Source organism: Dendrobates tinctorius, unplaced genomic scaffold, assembly GCF_039654945.1.
Source record: "Dendrobates tinctorius isolate UK_male_01 unplaced genomic scaffold, ASM3965494v1 ptg000357l, whole genome shotgun sequence".
In the NCBI taxonomy this organism is placed as follows: Eukaryota; Metazoa; Chordata; class Amphibia; order Anura; family Dendrobatidae; genus Dendrobates; species Dendrobates tinctorius.
This window is the reverse complement of record NW_027362023.1, coordinates 1733781-1757614: the sequence shown is the minus strand read 5'-3', so window position 1 is coordinate 1757614 and position 23834 is coordinate 1733781. Positions and strand designations below refer to the sequence as shown.

At 49.5% G+C, this 23834-nt stretch overlaps 1 long non-coding RNA gene across 1 annotated transcript in view; it reads left to right on the top strand.

Annotated features, from left to right (window-relative positions):
* The first annotated feature begins 664 nt into the window (after positions 1-664).
* Positions 665-23834, top strand: part of LOC141075488 (uncharacterized) — a 70100-nt gene continuing 46930 nt past the window's right edge. Inside the window, exon 1 of the long non-coding RNA XR_012227286.1 lies at positions 665-729. This is a non-coding gene — a long non-coding RNA (uncharacterized lncRNA). The remainder of the gene's footprint in view (positions 730-23834) is intronic.

Below are 23834 nucleotides of genomic sequence, written 5' to 3'. Positions count from 1 at the left end.
TGGACTATGGGATGGAGGATATGTATGATGGGTATATGGGCACTGGAGTATGGGATGGAGGATATGTATGATGGGTATATGGGCACGGGACTATGGGATGGAGGATATGTATGATGGGTATATGGGCACTGGACTATGGGATGGAGGATATGTATGATGGGTATATGGGCACGGGACTATGGGATGGAGGATGTGTGATGGGTATATGGGCACTGGACTATGGGATGGAGGATGTGTATGATGGGTATATGGGCACGGGACTATGGGATGGAGAATATGTATGATGGGTATATGGGCACGGGACTATGGGATGGAGGATATGTATGATGGGTATATGGGCACGGGACTATGGGATGGAGGATAATTATAACTTGTTATAACTAACCACAGTTAGTTACTATGCCCGGGCAGCGCCGGGCTCTTCAGCTACTATATATATATATATATATATATATACTGTGACAAAGTCGATGGCAAAGTACTAGAAGGGAGATATGTAGCACTGAGGTTATTAACTTCAGTAATATAAACCTAGGAAAAAATCCTCCAGCAGACTAAGTGATGAGAGGGGATAATCAGCCAAGACTGAACAGCTGTAGAGGGGAGGAGTCCAGTGGATAAATACCCAGCTTTCGAGAGCATTGGGTCTGGAGATGTGCAGTGGTGTTAAGGAAATCTGACAAATGGAGGTTGTTTGCTAAAGGACGTGGACGCTGGACTCTATGCTGGGTATCGTATGGACTTGTTATTTATGTTTTACTGTCTGCCGCACAGAGGCTGGATTTACATTGTCTGCAGACGTGGTTTATGAGAATTGCAATAAACCAGTCAGATTGTAAATAGAAACGGTTCCTGTGTCTACGTCTTAAAGAAACCGAGTGGGCTGACCTGCCACCACAACACACATAAGGTACATACAAATATATATATATATATATACACACTGCATATATAAATTAACAGTTCAGTAAATAATTTGTGCTCTGTACAGCGCACGACAAATGTCCCTAAGACCTCCGTCCAATGCTGCCATGCCATAACCTGTTATAATCCTCATGTGCAAAGTCAGAACATTTACAAATAATGCAAGAAAACACAAGGATGCCGTGCCATGTGAACACTGCGCCATGTGAACACAGCCTTACCGTTAGGATTATATAACCATTCCAGGACTCGGCGGTGATGTCAGTACGGATGACGCACCAGGTACGAGCAGGGTGGCACATAACCTGGCAGGTAACCACAGACTTATACGGGAGTGTTTTTAAAGCAGATTTTCTCCAAAATCTTTCTGAAAGCCCAACAGGTCCCAGAATGGTGGCAGACCCCGCTCTTCTGCAGTATATCTGCAATACTTACCTGCGTCCACAAGATGGCAGCACAACAGCGTCGCTCAGCAATGAGCGGATCATGGGCCTCATGGTAATATTTCACACCAGCAGAGTCCTGCAGACTGTCGCGCACCTGCTAATGGCCATTTTTCCAAGGGCACTGATGCATTAAGAATCTTCCATTTATTCGTGAAGTCCAGGCCAACAATTTCTAGTTTTGAGTCTGGGAGCCGGTGGCCACAAGCCGTAGACACCAATAACTATGCAGGGTCATTCATTGATATGACAAGTCTTGGTCCAGAGGCTAGCTCTTCATGGCGCAGTGCGGCTAGATTCAGGCCACTAGCAGTGGAGACCATTTGTTCGCTTAGTGTATAAGATCCATGAATGAGCTTCTTCACACATCACCGGAGACCCCTCACCACTCATTTCCCCTCGATCTGCTTAGTGGCAACAATTATCCCCATCTCTCTATTTCTCCAGCTCTGCCCCATCATCATCATTACGGCCAGTTCAGTCGCTCCTGCCCTATAATCCGTCATGTCCTCTGCACTCCTCAATCGTCAGCTCTGGTGCCCGGGATCCCCCACTGGCTGCGTCCTCTATTCAGGTCTCGCTGTCTTCCAGTCAGTCCATTGTCGCTCTTGACCTTCCTCTCCTTGCTGGGACCTGTATGTATGGCCACCGCCGACCTCTTCTCACCTGTTATCCTGACTCCATTACTCCTACTCTTCCTCAGCTCCAAATAACTCCTCATGTAATTCTACAAGGATGCTGATGGACGAACACCGCCATATGCTGCTTACACAGCAACCATTCAATGACTTGTCCCAATAATACCGCCATACAGTGCCATATTATATGAATGTTCCAATAATGCTGCCATAGAGTGCATCGGCCAATAATGCTACCATACAGTGCACTGGCCAATAATACCATCATACAGTGCACTGGCCAATAATGCTACCATACAGTGCACTGGCCAATAATGCTACCATACAGTGCACTGGCCAATAATGCTACCATACAGTGCACTGGCCAATAATACCATCATACAGTGCACTGTGTAATAATGTCGCCATACAGTACACTGTGTAATAATGTCGCCATACAGTGCACTGGCCAATAATGCTACCATACAGTGCACTGGCCAATAATGCTACCATACAGTGCACTGGCCAATAATGCTACCATACAGTGCACTGGCCAATAATGCTACCATACAGTGCACTGGCCAATAATGCTACCATACAGTGCACTGGCCAATAATGCTACCATACAGTGCACTGGCCAATAATGCTACCATACAGTGCACTGGCCAATAATGCTACCATACAGTGCACTGGCCAATAATACCATCATACAGTGCACTGTGTAATAATGTCGCCATACAATGCACTGCCCAATAATGCTGCCATACAGTGCACTGGCCAATAATGTGACTATGTAGTTCACTGTGTAATAATACCATCATACATGCAAGGGAAGCAAGGAAAGGATCCGCATATACAGGGGAAGCGGGGAGAGGATCCGCATATACAGGGGGAGAGGATCCGCACATACAGGGGAAGCGGGGAGAGGATCCGCACATACAGGGGAAGCGGGGAGAGGATCCGCACATACAGGGGAAGCGGGGAGAGGATCCGCACATACAGGGGAAGCGGGGAGAGGATCCGCACATACAGGGGAAGCGGGGAGAGGATCCGCACATACAGGGGAAGCGGGGAGAGGATCCGCACATACAGGGGAAGCGGGGAGAGGATCCGCACATACAGGGGAAGCGGGGAGAGGATCCGCACAGACAGGGGAAGCGGGGAGAGGATCCGCACAGACAGGGGAAGCGGGGAGAGGATCCGCATATACAGGGGAAGCGGGGAGAGAATCCGCACATACAGGGGAAACAAGGAGAGGATCCGCACATACAGGGGAAACAAGGAGAGGATCCGCACATACAGGGGAAACAAGGAGAGGATCCGCACATACAGGGGAAACAAGGAGAGGATCCGCACATACAGGGGAAGCGGGGAGAGGATCCGCACATACAGGGGAAGCGGGGAGAGGATCCGCACATACAGGGGAAGCGGGGAGAGGATCCGCACATACAGGGGAAGCGGGGAGAGGATCCGCACATACAGGGGAAGCGGGGAGAGGATCCGCACATACAGGGGAAGCGGGGAGAGGATCCGCACATACAGGGGAAGCGGGGAGAGGATCCGCACATACAGGGGAAGCGGGGAGAGGATCCGCACATACAGGGGAAGCGGGGAGAGGATCCGCACATACAGGGGAAGCGGGGAGAGGATCCGCACATACAGGGGAAGCGGGGAGAGGATCCGCACAGACAGGGGAAGCGGGGAGAGGATCCGCATAGACAGGGGAAGCGGGGAGAGGATCCGCATAGACAGGGGAAGCGGGGAGAGGATCCGCATATACAGGGGAAGCGGGGAGAGAATCCGCACATACAGGGGAAACAAGGAGAGGATCCGCACATACAGGGGAAACAAGGAGAGGATCCGCACATACAGGGGAAACAAGGAGAGGATCCGCACATACAGGGGACGCGGTGAGAGAATCTGCACAAACAGGGGAGCGGATCAGTACATACAGGGGTAGCAAGAAGAGGATCTGCACATACAGAGTAAGCCAGGAGAGAATCTGCACATACAGGGGAAACGAGGAGAGGATCAGGACATACAGGGGAAGCGGGGAGAGGATCAGCACATACAGGGGAAGCGGTGAGAAGATCTGCACATACAGGTAAGCCAGGAGACAATCTGCACAGCCCTAGAATCATAGAATGGTAGAGTTGGAAGGGACCTTCTGGGCCATCTGGTCCAACCCCCTGCTCAAAGCAGGATTCACTAAATCATCCCAGTCAGATGTCTGTCCAGCCTCTATTTGAAGACTTCCATTGAAGGAGAACTCACCACTTCTCGTGGCAGCATGTTCCACTCATTGATCACTCTCACTGTCAAAAAGTTTTTCTAATATCTAATCTGTGTCTCCTCCCATTCAGTTTCATCCCATTTCTTCTAGTCTTTCCTTGTGTAAATGAGAATAAAGATGATCCCTCTACAATGTGACAGCCCTTGAGATATTTGTAGACAGCTATTAAGTCTCCTCTCAGTCTTCTCTTCTGCAAGCTAAACATTCAAAAATCCTGCAACCTTTCCTCATAAGACAGGGTTTGCAGACCGGTCACCCTTCTCTGAACTTGCCCCAGTTTGTTGATGTCTTTTTTAAAATGTGGTGCTCAAAACTGGACACAATATTCCAGATGAGGTCTGACCAAAGAGGAGTCTGCATATGCAGGGAAGCGAGGAGAGGATCAGAATGTACAGGGGAAGTGAGAAGATCTGCACATACAGAGTAAGCGAGGAGAGGATCCTCTCGTGGCTTCCCCTGCGCGGGCGGATCCTCTCGTGGCTTCCCCTGCGCGGGCGGATCCTCTCGTGGCTTCCCCTGCGCGGGCGGATCCTCTCGTGGCTTCCCCTGCGCAGGCGGATCCTCTCGTGGCTTCCCCTGCGCGGGCGGATCCTCTCGTGGCTTCCCCTGCGCGGGCGGATCCTCTCGTGGCTTCCCCTGCGCGGGCGGATCCTCTTCTCGCTTCCTTTGTGTGGGCGGATCTTCTTCTCGCTTCCCTAGTGCACGCAGATCTGTTGTGAGTTCATTTTCTGGTCTACCAGTTGTGAGTTCTCCTTCCAGGCTCCCTCTGGTGGTAACAGGAGGTAGTGAGGCTGATTTAATCAGTAGAGATTTGCCACCTGATAAGGAGGATGACGATTGGACCTGAGGAATCTCAGACAGGATTTAAGACAGCTGACTCCCTATTCTGGTGCTGGTGATTCCTTCTGGCTTGTCAAGTCTTGGTTCTCAGCTCTGTTCCAGTCAGCTCAAGCTAAGTTTTTCTGCTAATGTTCACACTTGATTTTGTTGGTCTATTCAGTTTTTTGTGTGGTCAGCCAGCCCCGGCTGGGGCTGTGCAGAATTTCCACTCTTACTTATCTGTATTTGCCAATTTGCTTTTTGTCCCTTATTAGATTGGCCTCTTTTTGCTCTGCCTCATAATATTTCAGAGTGCTGATTTAGTGGGAGAAGTCCAGTGACTTCAGGGTTAATTTTGTTAACAGAAGTGTTGGACATTATTTTGTAGGGTTTTGGGCAGATTGCAGTGTCTTTCCTTTCTAGTTAGTTTGGGCCCCATCGTTCGCTCAGCCTATTTTCCTGCCTATGTTTGTGTTTTCATCTTGTTTCACCGTCAATACATGTGTGGGGGCTGTCTATTCCTTTGGGGTCTCCTCTGGGGAAGTTAGTTTTCCCCATTTCTTGCTTTAGGCTTATTTAGTCCTCCGGCCGTGACGAGGCATCTAGGTTCATCGTAAGTACGCTCCACGGCTGCTGCTAGTTGTGTGGTTAGGATCAGGGATCTGCAATCTGCATAGTTACCAACTTCTCTGGTTTTCTGGGGCTTAGCTTGTTTAGGTTTTTCCTCCACGGTGACCCATTCATAACACAGATCCTTGCTTCCCCTGTGGATCCTCTCCTCTCTTGCATGTGTGGATCCCCTCCTCGTGCGGATTCTCTCCTCGCTTTCCCTGCGGATCCTCTCCTCTCTTGCTTCCCCTGTGTGGGCGGATCTTCTTCTCGCTTCCCTAGTGGATCCTCTCTTCGTTTTTCCTGCATGTGCGGATTCTCTTGCTTTCCCTGTGGATCCTCTCCTCTCTTGCTTCCCCTGTGCGGGCAGATCCTTGCTTCCCCTGCAGATCATCTCCTCTCCACCCCTGTGCGTGTGGTTCCTATCCTCGCTTTCCCTGCGCATGCAGAACCTCTCCTCGCTTCCCCTGTGCGTGCGGATCCTCTCCTCTCTTCCCTTGCTCGTGTGGATCCTCTCCTGGCTTCCCATGCGCAGTCGGATCTTCTCGCTTCCCCTGCGAGTGCGGACCCTCTCCATGTTTCCCCTGTGGATCCTCTCCTCTCTGGCTTGTGTGGATCCTCTCCTGGCTTCCCCTGTGCGGGCGGATCCCTGCTTCCCCTGTGAGTGCGGATCCTTTCCTCGCTTCCCCTGCGCGAGCGGATCCTTTCCTCGCTTCCCCTGCACGTGCGGATCCTCTCCTCGCTTCCCTTGCGCGTGCGGACCCTCTCCTTTCTTCCCCTGCGGATCCTCTCCTGGCTTCCCCTGCACGTGCGGATCCTCTCCTGGCATCGCCTGCGCGGTTGGGTCTTCCCGTTTCCCTAGTGAGGGCGGATCTTCATCTCGCTTCCCCGGTGGATCCTCTCCTCTCTTCCCCTGCTTGTTTCCCCTGTGGATCCTCTCCTGGCTTCCCCTGTGCTGGCAGATCTTCTTCTCGCTTCTCCTGTGCGGGCGGATCTTCTTATCGCTTCCCCTGTGCAGGAGGATCCCTGCTTCCCCTGTGAGTGCGGATTCTCTCCTCGCTTTCCCTGCGGATCCTCTCCTCTCTTGAATATGTGGATCCTCTCCTGGCTTCCCTTACGCGGTCGACTCTTCTCGCTCCCCCTATGGGGGCAGATCTTCTCATTTCCCCTGCACGTGCGGATCCTCTCCTCGCTTCCCTTTCGCGTGCGGACCCTCTCCTTTCTTCCCCTGCGGATCCTCTCCTGGCTTCCCCTGCACGTGCGGATCCTCTCCTGGCATCGCCTGCGCGGTTGGGTCTTCCCGTTTCCCTAGTGAGGGCGGATCTTCATCTCGCTTCCCCGGTGGATCCTCTCCTCTCTTCCCCTGCTTGTTTCCCCTGTGGATCCTCTCCTGGCTTCCCCTGTGCTGGCAGATCTTCTTCTCGCTTCCCCTGTGCGGGAGGATCCCCGCTTCCCCTGCGAGTGCGGATTCTCTCCTCGCTTTCCCTGCGGATCCTCTCCTCTCTTGAATATGTGGATCCTCTCCTGGCTTCCCTTACGCGGTCGACTCTTCTCGCTCCCCCTATGGGGGCAGATCTTCTCATTTCCCCTGCACGTGCGGATCCTCTCCTCGCTTCCCTTGCGCGTGCGGACCCTCTCCTTTCTTCCCCTGCGGATCCTCTCCTGGCTTCCCCTGCACGTGCGGATCCTCTCCTGGCATCGCCTGCGCGGTTGGGTCTTCTCGTTTCCCTAGTGAGGGCGGATCTTCATCTCGCTTCCCCGGTGGATCCTCTCCTCTCTTCCCCTGCTTGTTTCCCCTGTGGATCCTCTCCTGGCTTCCCCTGTGCTGGCAGATCTTCTTCTCGCTTCCCCTGTGCGGGAGGATCCCCGCTTCCCCTGCGAGTGCGGATTCTCTCCTCGCTTTCCCTGCGGATCCTCTCCTCTCTTGAATATGTGGATCCTCTCCTGGCTTCCCTTACGCGGTCGACTCTTCTCGCTCCCCCTATGGGGGCAGATCTTCTCATTTCCCCTGCGCGGGGGGATCCTCGCTTCCCCTGCACGTGCGGATCTTCCCCTCACTCGCTGTTCACAACTATTTCCTTTTCTTCATGAATTGTGGTGACTGCACGGGAGATAAGGACACAACAACTTCATCTGGTACACATCTATGCCCCTCAGGTTCCTGGGGTGCACCAGACTCTATGTATTCTCTGCATATGACAAGTCTCCATCCATTATTATCAGATGCCCCCCATTCAATAATACCTCCCCCACCGCACTCCCTCATTCCCTGCACAGACCACCAGCAGGAAACATCTCAAATTCTCTCCCAGTGTTCAATACTCCTCGTGCCCTCACAGCAGACATTACTTATTTATGACCACAAGCGCCCCCTCAGCATTCAGGTAAAGTCATTAGGAGAAGAGGAAGGAAGCGACACCTTCCAGTGACCAAGACTCTGACGGAGACCCATCCTCCATGGCTCTCTCCGCCTGAACATGTCTGTGCCCCCTGAACATTGGAAATGTCTCTGCTTCTCTCACGTTTCCTCCTGTCCTCAATTTATACATCTCCAAAGTTGCATTTTGTCTGGAAATCTTTGCTTTGCCTCACACCCGCATGTCCCCTCTCACTTCTACACTCTTGTGGAGACATGGTGGGTGAGCGCGTCCCTGGTCCGTAAGTGGAAACTACATGTACCAGGGCACATCCCACTGAACGCCCACTCTCCCTTTAATATGGGCATAACGCTACTCCGACAACACAGGGTGAGGGTAACACAGTGTGGCAATGCTTTATTGAACCACAAAAAACGCAGATAACACGTAGATCAGTTCCAGTACAGTACCCAAGATGGTGCACATTACAGAGTCTCACCTTTCTGCTGACTCGCCGGGATCAGAGCAGCTGTGATCTCAGACCTTCCAGTGCCGATTACCCCACCTGTGCCACACACAGAGGTCACGACAAGCTTAGGAAGATGACAGTCCACTGAGGTAAAAGGCCAGGTGAACTGAGAGTCCCAACCTGGCTTCTCCGAACATCTGCATGGAGCCACTTCCCCTCGATAAAGCTACTGCGTGTATTCTTTCAGCCACGGCCGTGGTCCCCAAAGCTGGCATCCTGTAGAATGACAAATCTGTGTCCCTCGTGATGGAGCCATGATGTCTTGGCTGCTATCTTGTAGAGAGTCTCTGGTTCTTTGGATCTCTTGGCCAAATGGATGTATATCTGTTACAGAGGAACATATCCTCTTTTTATAGTTAACAACTGTCCTTCAAGACAGCATCCAGAGGGCAAGGGGAAGAATGGTGACGAGATCAACATGGTTTAATTATTTAATCTATTTGCATAGTTTTTTTTCTCCTCTGTTTTGCAAGTCAACAAATTGCCTGGCCTGCACAATGTGTAATCAAGATATCAGTGAACATCTCTAGTCATCCAGGATAAGAGCACAATGTCACATCAAATGTAAACTATCAATTCCATATGTGATGGTGTGATATGTTATGTGGATGTCATTTTTTGTATATTCCTATTTTTAACAATTCCAGTTATTTTCATAGTGTTATTCTTATTACATTGTAAGTCTACAGCCTCACTGTATCTGTCTCTTGATGACCCCCTGTAGTGCATTAATCCCTAAGGCCCTTTGTTCTCTTCTGGGAGGCAACTTGTTTGACTACCCCTGGACAAGGAAGGGGGTGGGGGGAAGAACGGCAGCTGGACAAGTCAGTTCCGGTAGAGACAAGATGGTGAAAAGGCTGCATTTCAGAGAGAAGGACCCATTTTTATCCTCTGGTGCTAGAGTTGTGGAATCTCGGTTCCCTGGACATTTTATCCTGATACTGGACTACATTCTTATTCTGGACTATCTTATCCTTTGTGTGGTGGACTGAATCTGGACCTTTCCGTATTTTTGCCTGAATAAAGGTCTTGGAATTGTTCACTCTTCGCTTGCTCTGTTGATTGTGTGATACCAGAGAAGGACCCCGTGACAACTGGTGGCAGCGGTGGGATCAACAGAGCGTAACCCAATGGAGAACCACCCACAGAGTGAGTACAGAAATTGGACTGTATGCAGTTTACAGGAGAGAGCCAGAGACCTGGGCCTGAACTACCAGGGACTGACTAAAGAGGCCTTAATTGATCTACTGGTGGGCGCTAGCCCGGCCACCTCCTCCCAGATGTCTGAAGGACGAGCACTGGAGACAGGGATCCCCATCCAGAAAAGCCAGTGGTTGGTGTGGTATGAAGAAGAGATGGCGGTTCTGGGCCCCGGCGTCTCTCAGGAGTACAAGGAGGAGGGTGCCCGCCGGGCACAGCGGAGACCGGAAGCAATGGAGCTTGAAAAAGGGAGTAACGCAATGTGGAGTGTAACCCCAACAATCCGGGAGCCTGTATGGAACACCCGGACAGAGTTTAAACCATTTGAGGCTTCTGGAGATGTGGAGGGCTTCTTCAAAGACTTTGAGCAGCAGTGTGCTGTGATGGAGGTGCCCCACTCTAGCTGGATGCGTTTGTTAGTGGGGCTCCTGAATGGAAGCTTGGCGGAGGCGTACCGAACCATTGATGCACTGCGGAATCGGGATTATAACATTGTAAAGCGGACTGTCCTGGATTACCATGCTATCACCCCAGACTCATATAGGGCCAGGTTCCGAGACCTCCCACGCACCACGGGGGGATCGTTTAGGATGTATGCACACAAGATGTCCGAGGCATGTCGGAGATGGCTGGAAGCAGAAAACTCCTTTACTGTGGAAGATGTTATACAGGCGTTCCTTATAGAACAATTTCTTGCCAAGTGCCCTGCAGAGGTACGGGAATGGGTCCGGGAGCGCACGCCGTGTACCGTGGATAGAGCTGCAGCCCTGGCCGATGAAGCCCTTACTATCCGGCCGCAATGGAGGAGGCTTCTGGACAATGAACCACGGCCTGCTCCCGCAACCCGTCCCCCTCCAATTATATCTGCCCTTCCACCTAGTCGCAAGCCGATGACAATCACGCCTCACAATCCTAGGCCCCAACAGTTCCGACCACGACCTGGGGGTATCACAGAGAGGAGGTGTTATGGGTGTGGGCAACCTGGACATTTGCAGTCTGGCTGTCCCTCCAAGATTCGGAGGGAGCCCCACGCAGCCCCACCTCGTCCAGTGCATCTTGTACATTCCACCACACCTGAGGAAGAGCTACCACCACCCCCACCAGAGTGGACCACTGACCACGGCACCGTAGATACCCCTCCTGGAGTGTACGGACTCCGGCCTCTGTCCTTTAGCTACTCAGAGCAACGGCAACGCCACCTGCAGGATGTCTTTATTGATGGATACAAAGTGTCAGGATTTAGAGACACGGGGGCATTCTTGACTATCACTGACCCCATGTGGTTCGACCCGAGGCAATTTACCAGGGTCCGGGAATTCACATTGTCCTGGCGGGTGGTGCCCGCAAATATATACAGCGAGCTACTGTGCGTTTGGATTATGGTTGTGGAGAAAAACTGTGTTGGATTGGAGTTATGGGAGGACTTCCTGCAGATATCCTCCTTGGGAACGACATTGGGGAGTTACAGTGCCAATTTGTGGGAGCAGTCACCCGACTACAGGCCCTTCAAGCACTACGTCATCCGGACCCCACCGGGGAGCAACCACCACGAACAGCATCAGAGTCTGTAAGCAATACTTTCGCTGCTACTACATTGGGAGAGTCTTGGGACAGAGAGGAGTTTAGGATAGAAATAGAGGGTGACACTACCTTAGCAGCCCTTAGGCGAAAGGCAGAAACTGGGCACATGGGAGATAATGGGGATGGCTTCACTCGAGAAAACGGACTGTATTATCGTGTAACAAAGGGCAGTGACCAGGGCAACCCTGACGCAACGACCAGGCAACTCATTGTCCCTCAGAAGTACAGGTCACAGCTACTTCAACTGGCCCATGACATCCCCTTGGCTGGGCATCAAGGGAGAAAAAGGACTGAAAAGAGACTCACCCAAAGTTTTTACTGGCCGGGCGTCTCGCAGTCGGTAGCCCATTATTGCAGAACCTGTGATGTGTGCCAGCGAATGCGGCATCCAGGAGCTCGACATAATGTACCCCTGCAATCCCTGCCCATAATTGAGGAACCATTTCAACGTGTAGCCATCGACATCATAGGTCCTCTGGCCCACCCCAGCAGATCGGGGGAAAAAATATATCCTGACCGTGGTGGACTATGCCACTAGGTATCCTGAAGCTGTGGCCCTGTCCAGTATTACAGCTGTAAAGGTAGCCGAGGCCCTTGTTACCATCTTTACCCGGGTAGGGTTTCTGTTGTGAAATATTGTCGGATCAAGGCACTTAGTTCATGTCAGATCTGGTCCAGTCCCTATGGCATACCTGTGGTGTTCGAGCCATTCGCACCACCCGCAGACCAACGGACTATGTGAACGCTTTAATGGAACCCTAAAAAAATATGCTGAGGGCTTTTGTTGACGTTGAAAAAGACTGGGAAAAGTACCTGCCACATCCCCTCTTCGCCTATCGGGAGGTTCCCCAAGAGTCCACAGGGTTCTCTTCCTTCGAACTACTGTTTAGCCGGAAGGTCCGTGGGCCTCTCACTCTTCTGAAAGAACATTTGGAGGGAGACATCTCAGATACCGGAATGCCCATCGTTCCCTATGTTCTAGAGCTCAGAGACCGTCTCGCCCAGCTAGCTACCTTCGCTAAAGAACATCAGCGAATGGCCCAGTCCAGACAAAAAACCTGGTATGACCGTAATGCCAGGAACTGGGAATTTATGGAAGGACAGCAAGTGCTCATGATTACTGCTTCCCCTGCCAACAAGCTTCAAGCAGTGTGGGAAGGCCCTTATCAGGTTGTCAAGAAAATTAATGACACTAACTATGTTATTGCCCTGGACTCTAGTGGTCGACGACAGAAAACCGTCCACATTAACATGCTGAAAGACTACCACGACCGATCTCTGCCTGTTCTAGCTGTCTGCCACCCCCCTAGTGATACCGCCGATGACGAGTATCTCCCAGATCTCCTCCAGGTTGCCCAAGCGGGAGGATCACTGGAACAAGTGCCCCTGGGCTCCCATTTATCGGATATACAAAAGGACGATATTGTCGCCGTACTAAGGCCGAGGGCTGCTGCTTTCTCCTCAAAGCCGGGGAAGACTACTCTCACCAGTCACCATGTGGAAACCCCCGGACAACACCCCATCTAGCAGGCTGCCTACCGGGTTCCAGAGGCTGTTCAAGGCATGATAAAGAACGAACTGGAGGATATGAAACAACTGGGAGTTATTCAGCCATCTCACAGTTCTTGGGCCTCTCCTGTCGTCCTGGTCCCCAAGAAGGATGGTACAACACGATTCTGCGTTGATTACAGACGACTAAATGATGCCACCAAGACTGACGCTTATCCCATGCCCAGGATTGATGACCTATTGGATCGTCTGGCCAGTGCCCAATTTGTGACCACGTTAGACTTGAGCAAGGGGTACTGGCAGATACCCCTAACTGAGGACGCTCGGGAGCGCTCAGCCTTCATTACTCCATTTGGGCTTTGAGTTCCTGGGAATGCCCTTTGGGATGAAAACTGCCCCGCTACTTTCCAGAGACTGGTGGATCGACTGTTACAACAATGTCAGGACTTTGCCTGTGCTTACTTAGACGACATCGCCATTTTTAGCACAACCTGGGAGGAACATCTTAAACACTTGGGCATAGTGCTGGACTGTATCGTTACTGCAGGACTGACCATTCGCCCTGATAAGTGCCAAACAGGGATGGCTGAGGTGCAGTACCTCGGGCATAGAGTAGGGGGTGGGACACTAAGGCCTGAGCCTGCCAAGGTGGAAGCCATTAGCAACTGGTGTAGACCCCAGACTAAAAAGCAGGTACTTGCGTTTTTAGGAACTGCTGGTTACTATCGCAAATTTGTTTCTAATTTCAGCACCTTGGCCAAGCCCCTAACCGACCTGACCCGCAAGAACATGCCTAGGAATGTGACGTGGACGACCGCATGCGAGGATGCCTTTTCAGCGTTAAAGACTGCCCTCGTCACTGCTCCTGTCTTGGCTGCCCCGGATTATAAACGCAGGTTCCTCGTGCAGACAGATGCATCCACCTTTGGGATTGGGGCAGTACTTAGCCAAGTGAACGCCGCCGGAGAAGAACATCCTGCTGCTTTTGCCAGTCGGAAACTACTGGATCGGGAAGTTGCCTATGCCACTATTGAAAAGGAGTGCCTTGCCATCGTATGGGCGCTAAAAAAATTGCAGCCCTACTTGTATGGCAGAGACTTTACAATTGTTACAGACCACAACCCCCTCACATGGCTGAATCGCGTATCAGGGGACAATGGAAGATTTCTGCGGTGGAGCTTGTCCTTACAACCCTACTGCTTCTCCATCCAATACAAGCGAGGAAGCCAACACCAGATCGCCGATGGACTGTCTCGACAAGAAGAACCATAGGCTCCCCAGGCCGACCTACCCCTGCCACTGTACAAGGAACTATAAATAACTGAGCAATGTGGACTAAAGTGAGCAGGCCAGAGGTCTGTGTAGACTTCATGGAGTGCTCACTTATTATGGGGGGGGAGAGGTTGTGATGGTGTGATATGCAATGTGGCTATCATTTTGTGTATATTTCTATTTCACTAATTTTCATAGTGTTTTTCTTGTGGCCTTGTATGTCTATAGCCTGACTGTATCTGTCTCTTGATGACCCCCTGCAGTTCCTTAATCCCCAAGGCTCCTTTGTCTCCTCAACCTGTCTGACTACCCCTGGACATAAGGAGGGGGCTTGGGAGGACAGGAGCTGTACACAAGGAAGGGGGTGGGGAGGAGAGGAGGTGGACAAGTCAGTTCCTGTGTGGTGAGCTTCGTGAAGACTGCACCCCAGAGAGAAGGTCCCATTTTATCCTCTGGTGCTAGAGTTTTGGAATCTTGTCTCCCTGGACATTTTATCCTGTTACTCGACTGCATTCTTGTTCTGGACTATTGCATCCTCAGTGTGGTGGATTGTTTATGGACCTTCTAATTTTGCCTGTAATAAAGGTCTTGGGATTGTTCACACTTCCCTCGCTCTGTTGATTGTGTGGTATCGGAGAAGGACCCCGCGACATACAATGACCTGTGATGTCACCTCCCTATAGGATGTATACAGCCCATACACCTCAGTATACGGGGCGCAGCGGCTCGGTCTCTATAATAATAATAATAAATTTTATTTCTACAGCACCGACATATTCCGCAGCACTTTACATTTCGGAGGGGATTTGTACAGACAATAGACATTACAGCATAACAATAACCATAGATTATAACAAATACCAAGAGGAATGAGGGCCCTGCTCGCAAGCTTACAGTCTATGAGGAAAGAGGGAGACACGAAAGGTGGGTGGGAACAGTTGCCCTGATTGTATGGACCAGCCATAATGTTAAGTGTGTAACAGTACAGGCACAGAGGGCTAATGGATGCATAAAGCATGTGGGAACATGATGCGGGCACCTGGTTATGGTAAAACTTTTGGCTCTGCCACACAAGGATAGATTAGGTTAATGTGTTGAGGCGATAGGCCAGTCTGAATAAATGCGTTTTCAGGGCACGCTTAAAATTGTGGGGATTGGGGACTAATCGTATTGACCTGGGAAGTGCATTCCAAAGAATTGGCGCAGCACGTGTAAAGTCTTGGAGACGGGAGTGGGAGGTTCTGATTATTGAGGATGCTAACCTCAGGTCATCAGCAGAACGGAGGGCGCGGGTAGGGTGGTATACTGAAACAAGGGAGGAGATGTAGGGTGGTGCTGAGCCATGGAGGGCTTTGTGGGTGAGGGTAATAAGTTTATACTGAATTCTGGAGTGGATGGGTAGCCAGTGTAATGACTGACACAAGGTAGAGGCATCGGTGTAACGATTGGCGAGGAATATGCTCCTGGCTGCAGCATTCAAGACAGATTGGAGGGGGGAGAGTTTGGTAAGAGGGAGACCGATTAGAAGAGAGTTACAATAGTCCAGACGAGAATGAATAAGAGAAACAGTAAGAGTTTTTGCAGAGTCAAAAGTAAGAAAAGGTTGAATTCTAGAAATATTTTTGAGGTGCAGATAACAGGAGCGAGCCAGTGATCGAATGTGGGGGGCAAAGGAAAGCTCGGAATCAAGTATGACCCCAAGACAGCGGGCCTGTTGCTGGGGAGTAATAGTGGAACCACACACGGAAATGGCAATGTCGGGTATAGGTACATTAGTAGCGGGAGGAAACACCAGGAGTTCAGTCTCTGACAGGTTCAGTTTCAGATATAGTGAGGACATGATTTTAGACAATCGCCGGTGTTTTCTAGAAAGGCTGGCGTGATGTCAGGAGAAGCGTATAATTGGGTGTCATCAGCATAGAGATGGTACTGGAAACCAAATCTACTGATTGACCAATAGGGGCAGTGTACAAGGAGAAGAGGAGGGGGCCTAGAACCGATCCTTGAGGAACCCCAACAGTAAGGGGAAGGTGAGAGGAGGAGGAACCAGCAAAAGATACAGTAAAGGAGCGGTCAGAGAGATAGGAGGAGAACCAGGAGAGAACGGTATCCTTGAGGCCAAAGGAACGGAGCATAGTGAGGAGGAGCTGATGATCCACAGTGTCGAATTCTGCAGAGAGATCCAAGAGAATTAGCATGGAGTAGTGACCATTAGATTTAGCTGTTAGTAGATCATTAGAGACTTTAGTGAGGGCAGTTTCAGTAGAGTGTAAAGAGCGGAAACCGGAGTGGAGAGGGTCGAGAAGACAGTTATCAAAGAGATAGCGGATAAGATGGGAGTGGACCAGGCGTTCCAGGAGTTTAGCGATGAAGGGAAGTTTAGAGACAGGTCTATAGTTAGCAGCACAGTTTTGGTCGAGGGATGGTTTTTAAGCAGTGGATGTATGATGGCATGCTTAAATGAGGGAAAGATACCAGAAGAGAGAGAGAGAGGTTAAATATTTTAATTAGGTGAGTGGTGACAGCAGGGGAAAGGGACTGGAGGAGATGTGACGGAAATGGGTCACTGATGCAAGTGGTTGGGCGAGCAGATGCAAGGAGCCTGCTTACTTCTTCTATGACTGGTTCAAAATCAGAGAGTGAGCTAGATGCAGTGGGGGAGGGAAGACAGTGCATGGTATGAGGTGATTGGGAGATAATTTCCTGTCGGATCTGGTCAATTTTTTCTTTGAAATAATTGGCCAGATCGTCAGCTCGGAGCTCCGTGGTTGGGGCCTGTACTCTTGGGTTGAGTAGAGAATGAAAAGTGTCAAAGAGACATTTTGGGTTCTCTGCATTATATATGTGATGTTGCCCTCCTTTATATACAGTGATCTGTGATGTCACCTCCCTACAGGATGTATACGGCCCATACACATCAGTATACGGGGTGCAGCGGCTCGGTCTCTACATTATATATGTGATGTTGCCCTCCTTTATATACAGTGATCTGTGATGTCACCTCCCTACAGGATGTATACGGCCCATACACATCAGTATACGGGGCGCAGCGGCTCGGTCTCTACATTATATATGTGATGCTGCCCTCCTTTATATATAGAGACCTGTGATGTCACCTCCCTACAGGATGTATACGGCCCATACACATCAGTATACGGGGTGCAGCGGCTCGGTCTCTACATTATATATGTGATGCTGCCCTCCTTTATATACAGTGATCTGTGATGTCACCTCCCTACAGGATGTATACGGCCCATACACATCAGTATACGGGGCGCAGCGGCTCGGTCTCTACATTATATATGTGATGCTGCCCTCCTTTATATATAGTGATCTGTGATGTCACCTCCCTACAGGATGTATACGGCCCATACACATCAGTATACGGGGTGCAGCGGCTCGGTCTCTACATTATATATGTGATGCTGCCCTCCTTTATATATAGTGACCTGTGATGTCACCTCCCTACAGGATGTATATGGCCCATACACATCAGTATACGGGGTGCAGCGGCTCGGTCTCTACATTATATATGTGATGCTGCCCTCCTTTATATACAGTGATCTGTGATGTCACCTCCCTACAGGATGTATACGGCCCATACACATCAGTATACGGGGTGCAGCGGCTCGGTCTCTACATTATATATGTGATGTTGCCATCCTTTATATACAGTGACCTGTGATGTCACCTCCCTATAGGATGTATACGGCCCATACACATCAGTATACGGGGTGCAGAGGCTTGGTCTCTACATTATATATGTGATGCTGCCCTCCTTTATATACAGTGATCTGTGATGTCACCTCCCTACAGGATGTATATGGCCCATACACATCAGTATACGGGGCGCAGCGGCTCGGTCTCTACATTATATATGTGATGCTGCCCTCCTTTATATACAGTGATCTATGATGTCACCTCCCTACAGGATGTATACGGCCCATACACATCAGTATACGGGGTGCAGCGGCTCGGTCTCTACATTATATATGTGATGTTGCCATCCTTTATATACAGTGACCTGTGATGTCACCTCCCTATAGGGTGTATGGGCCGTATACATCCTATAGGGAGGTGACATCACAGGTCACTGTATATAAAGGATGGCAACATCACATATATAATGTAGAGACCGAGCCGCTGCACCCCGTATACTGATGTGTGTGCGCCGTATACATCCTATATCAGTATACGGGGTGCAGAGGCTTGGTCTCTACATTATATATGTGATGCTGCCCTCCTTTATATACAGTGATCTGTGATGTCACCTCCCTACAGGATGTATATGGCCCATACACATCAGTATACGGGGCGCAGCGGCTCGGTCTCTACATTATATATGTGATGCTGCCCTCCTATATATAGTGACCTGTGATGTCACCTCCCTACAGGATGTATATGGCCCATACACATCAGTATACGGGGCGCAGCGGCTCGGTCTCTACATTATATATGTGATGCTGCCCTCCTTTATATATAGTGACCTGTGATGTCACCTCCCTATAGGATGTATACGGCCCATACACATCAGTATACGGGGTGCAGCGGCTCGGTCTCTACATTATATATGTGATGCTGCCCTCCTTTATATATGGTGACCTGTGATGTCACCTCCCTATAGGATGTATACGGCGCACACACATCAGTATACGGGGTGCAGCGGCTCGGTCTCTACATTATATATGTGATGCTGCCCTCCTTTATATACAGTGATCTGTGATGTCACCTCCCTATAGGATGTATACGGCCCATACACATCAGTATACGGGGTGCAGCGGCTCGGTCTCTACATTATATATGTGATGCTGCCCTCCTTTATATATAGTGATCTGTGATGTCACCTCCCTATAGGATGTATACGGCCCATACACATCAGTATACGGGGCGCAGCGGCTCGGTCTCTACATTATATATGTGATGTTGCCCTCCTTTATATATAGTGACCTGTGATGTCACCTCCCTATAGGATGTATACGGCCCATACACATCAGTATACGGGGCGCAGCGGCTCGGTCTCTACATTATATATGTGATGTTGCCCTCCTTTATATATAGTGACCTGTGATGTCACCTCCCTATAGGATGTATACGGCGCATACACATCAGTATACGGGGCACAGCGGCTCGGTCTCTACATTATATATGTGATGCTGCCCTCCTTTATATATAGTGACCTGTGATGTCACCTCCCTATAGGATGTATACGGCGCATACACCAGTATACGGGGTGCAGCGGCTCGGTCTCTACATTATATATGTGATGCTGCCCTCCTTTATATATAGTGACCTATGATGTCACCTCCCTATAGGATGTATACGGCGCATACACATCAGTATACGGGGCGCAGCGGCTCGGTCTCTACATTATATATGTGATGCTGCCCTCCTTTATATATAGTGACCTGTGATGTCACCTCCCTATAGGATGTATACGGCGCATACACATCAGTATACGGGGTGCAGCGGCTCGGTCTCTACATTATATATGTGATGCTGCCCTCCTTTATATATAGTGACCTGTGATGTCACCTCCCTATAGGATGTATACGGCGCACACACATCAGTATACGGGGTGCAGCGGCTCGGTCTCTACATTATATATGTGATGCTGCCCTCCTTTATATATAGAGACCTGTGATGTCACCTCCCTATAGGATGTATACGGCCCATACACATCAGTATACGGGGTGCAGCGGCTCGGTCTCTACATTATATATGTGATGCTGCCCTCCTTTATATACAGTGATCTGTGATGTCACCTCCCTACAGGATGTATATGGCCCATACACATCAGTATACGGGGTGCAGCGGCTCGGTCTCTACATTATATATGTTATGCTGCCCTCCTTTATATACAGTGATCTGTGATGTCACCTCCCTATAGGATGTATACGGCCCATACACATCAGTATACGGGGTGCAGCGGCTCGGTCTCTACATTATATATGTGATGCTGCCCTCCTTTATATACAGTGATCTGTGATGTCACCTCCCTACAGGATGTATATGGCCCATACACATCAGTATACGGGGTGCAGCGGCTCGGTCTCTACATTATATATGTGATGCTGCCCTCCTTTATATATAGTGATCTGTGATGTCACCTCCCTATAGGATGTATACGGCCCATACACATCAGTATACGGGGAGCAGCGGCTCGGTCTCTACATTATATATGTGATGCTGCCCTCCTTTATATATAGTGACCTGTGATGTCACCTCCCTACAGGATGTATACGGCCCATACACATCAGTATACGGGGTGCAGCGGCTCGGTCTCTACATTATATATGTGATGCTGCCCTCCTTTATATATAGTGACCTGTGATGTCACCTCCCTATAGGATGTATACGGCCCATACACATCAGTATACGGGGTGCAGCGGCTCGGTCTCTACATTATATATGTGATGTTGCCCTCCTTTATATACAGTGATCTGTGATGTCACCTCCCTATAGGATGTATACGGCCCATACACATCAGTATACGGGGTGCAGCGGCTCGGTCTCTACATTATATATGTGATGCTGCCCTCCTTTATATATAGTGACCTGTGATGTCACCTCCCTACAGGATGTATACGGCGCATACACATCAGTATACGGGGTGCAGAGGCTTGGTCTCTACATTATATATGTGATGCTGCCCTCCTTTATATATAGTGACCTGTGATGTCACCTCCCTACAGGATGTATACGGCGCATACACATCAGTATACGGGGTGCAGAGGCTTGGTCTCTACATTATATATGTTATGCTGCCCTCCTTTATACTGTATATAGTGACCTGTGATGTCACCTCCCTATAGGATGTATACGGCCCATACACATCAGTATACGGGGTGCAGAGGCTTGGTCTCTACATTATATATGTTATGCTGCCCTCCTTTATACTGTATATAGTGACCTGTGATGTCACCTCCCTATAGGATGTATACGGCCCATACACATCAGTATACGGGGTGCAGCGGCTCGGTCTCTACATTATATATGTGATGCTGCCCTCCTTTATATACAGTGATCTGTGATGTCACCTCCCTATAGGATGTATACGGCCCATACACATCAGTATACGGGGTGCAGCGGCTCGGTCTCTACATTATATATGTGATGCTGCCCTCCTTTATATACAGTGATCTGTGATGTCACCTCCCTACAGGATGTATACGGCCCATACACATCAGTATACGGGGCACAGCGGCTCGGTCTCTACATTATATATGTGATGTTGCCCTCCTTTATATATAGTGACCTGTGATGTCACCTCCCTACAGGATGTATACGGCGCATACACATCAGTATACGGGGTGCAGAGGCTTGGTCTCTACATTATATATGTTATGCTGCCCTCCTTTATACTGTATATAGTGACCTGTGATGTCACCTCCCTATAGGATGTATACGGCCCATACACATCAGTATACGGGGTGCAGAGGCTCGGTCTCTACATTATATATGTTATGCTGCCCTCCTTTATACTGTATATAGTGACCTGTGATGTCACCTCCCTATAGGATGTATACGGCCCATACACATCAGTATACGGGGTGCAGCGGCTCGGTCTCTACATTATATATGTGATGTTGCCCTCCTTTATATATAGTGATCTGTGATGTCACCTCTCTATAGGATGTATACGGCCCATACACATCAGTATACGGGGTGCAGCGGCTCGGTCTCTACATTATATATGTGATGCTGCCCTCCTTTATATATAGTGATCTGTGATGTCACCTCCCTATAGGATGTATACGGCCCATACACATCAGTATACGGGGTGCAGCGGCTCGGTCTCTACATTATATATGTTATGCTGCCCTCCTTTATATATAGTGATCTGTGATGTCACCTCTCTATAGGATGTATACGGCCCATACACATCAGTATACGGGGTGCAGCGGCTCAGTCTCTACATTATATATGTTATGCTGCCCTCCTTTATACTGTATATAGTGACCTGTGATGTCACCTCCCTATAGGATGTATACGGCCCATACACATCAGTATACGGGGTGCAGAGGCTCGGTCTCTACATTATATATGTGATGTTGCCCTCCTTTATATATAGTGACCTGTGATGTCACCTCCCTATAGGATGTATACGGCGCATACACATCAGTATACGCGGTGCAGAGGCTTGGTCTCTACATTATATATGTGATGCTGCCCTCCTTTATACTGTATATAGTGACCTGTGATGTCACCTCCCTACAGGATGTATACGGCGCATACACATCAGTATACGGGGTGCAGAGGCTTGGTCTCTACATTATATATGTTATGCTGCCCTCCTTTATACTGTATATAGTGACCTGTGATGTCACCTCCCTATAGGATGTATACGGCCCATACACATCAGTATACGGGGTGCAGAGGCTTGGTCTCTACATTATATATGTGATGCTGCCCTCCTTTATACTGTATATAGTGACCTGTGATGTCACCTCCCTATAGGATGTATACGGCGCATACACATCAGTATACGGGGTGCAGAGGCTTGGTCTCTACATTATATATGTTATGCTGCCCTCCTTTATACTGTATATAGTGACCTGTGATGTCACCTCCCTATAGGATGTATACGGCGCATACACATCAGTATACGGGGTGCAGAGGCTTGGTCTCTACATTATATATGTTATGCTGCCCTCCTTTATACTGTATATAGTGACCTGTGATGTCACCTCCCTACAGGATGTATACGGCGCATACACATCAGTATACAGGGTGCAGAGGCTTGGTCTCTACATTATATATGTTATGCTGCCCTCCTTTATACTGTATATAGTGACCTGTGATGTCACCTCCCTATAGGATGTATACGGCCCATACACATCAGTATACGGGGTGCAGAGGCTTGGTCTCTACATTATATATGTGATGCTGCCCTCCTTTATACTGTATATAGTGACCTGTGATGTCACCTCCCTACAGGATGTATACGGCGCATACACATCAGTATACGGGGTGCAGAGGCTTGGTCTCTACATTATATATGTTATGCTGCCCTCCTTTATACTGTATATAGTGACCTGTGATGTCACCTCCCTATAGGATGTATACGGCGCATACACATCAGTATACGGGGTGCAGAGGCTTGGTCTCTACATTATATATGTTATGCTGCCCTCCTTTATACTGTATATAGTGACCTGTGATGTCACCTCTCTATAGGATGTATACGGCGCATACACATCAGTATACGGGGTGCAGAGGCTTGGTCTCTACATTATATATGTGATGCTGCCCTCCTTTATACTGTATATAGAGACCTGTGATGTCACCTCCCTATAGGATGTATACGGCGCATACACATCAGTATACGGGGTGCAGAGCCTTGGTCTCTACATTATATATGTTATGCTGCCCTCCTTTATACTGTATATAGTGACCTGTGATGTCACCTCTCTATAGGATGTATACGGCCCATACACATCAGTATACGGGGTGCAGAGGCTTGGTCTCTACATTATATATGTTATGCTGCCCTCCTTTATATACAGTGATCTGTGATGTCACCTCCCTATAGGATGTATACGGCCCATACACATCAGTATACGGGGTGCAGAGGCTCGGTCTCTACATTATATATGTTATGCTGCCCTCCTTTATACTGTATATAGTGACCTGTGATGTCACCTCCCTATAGGATGTATACGGCCCATACACATCAGTATA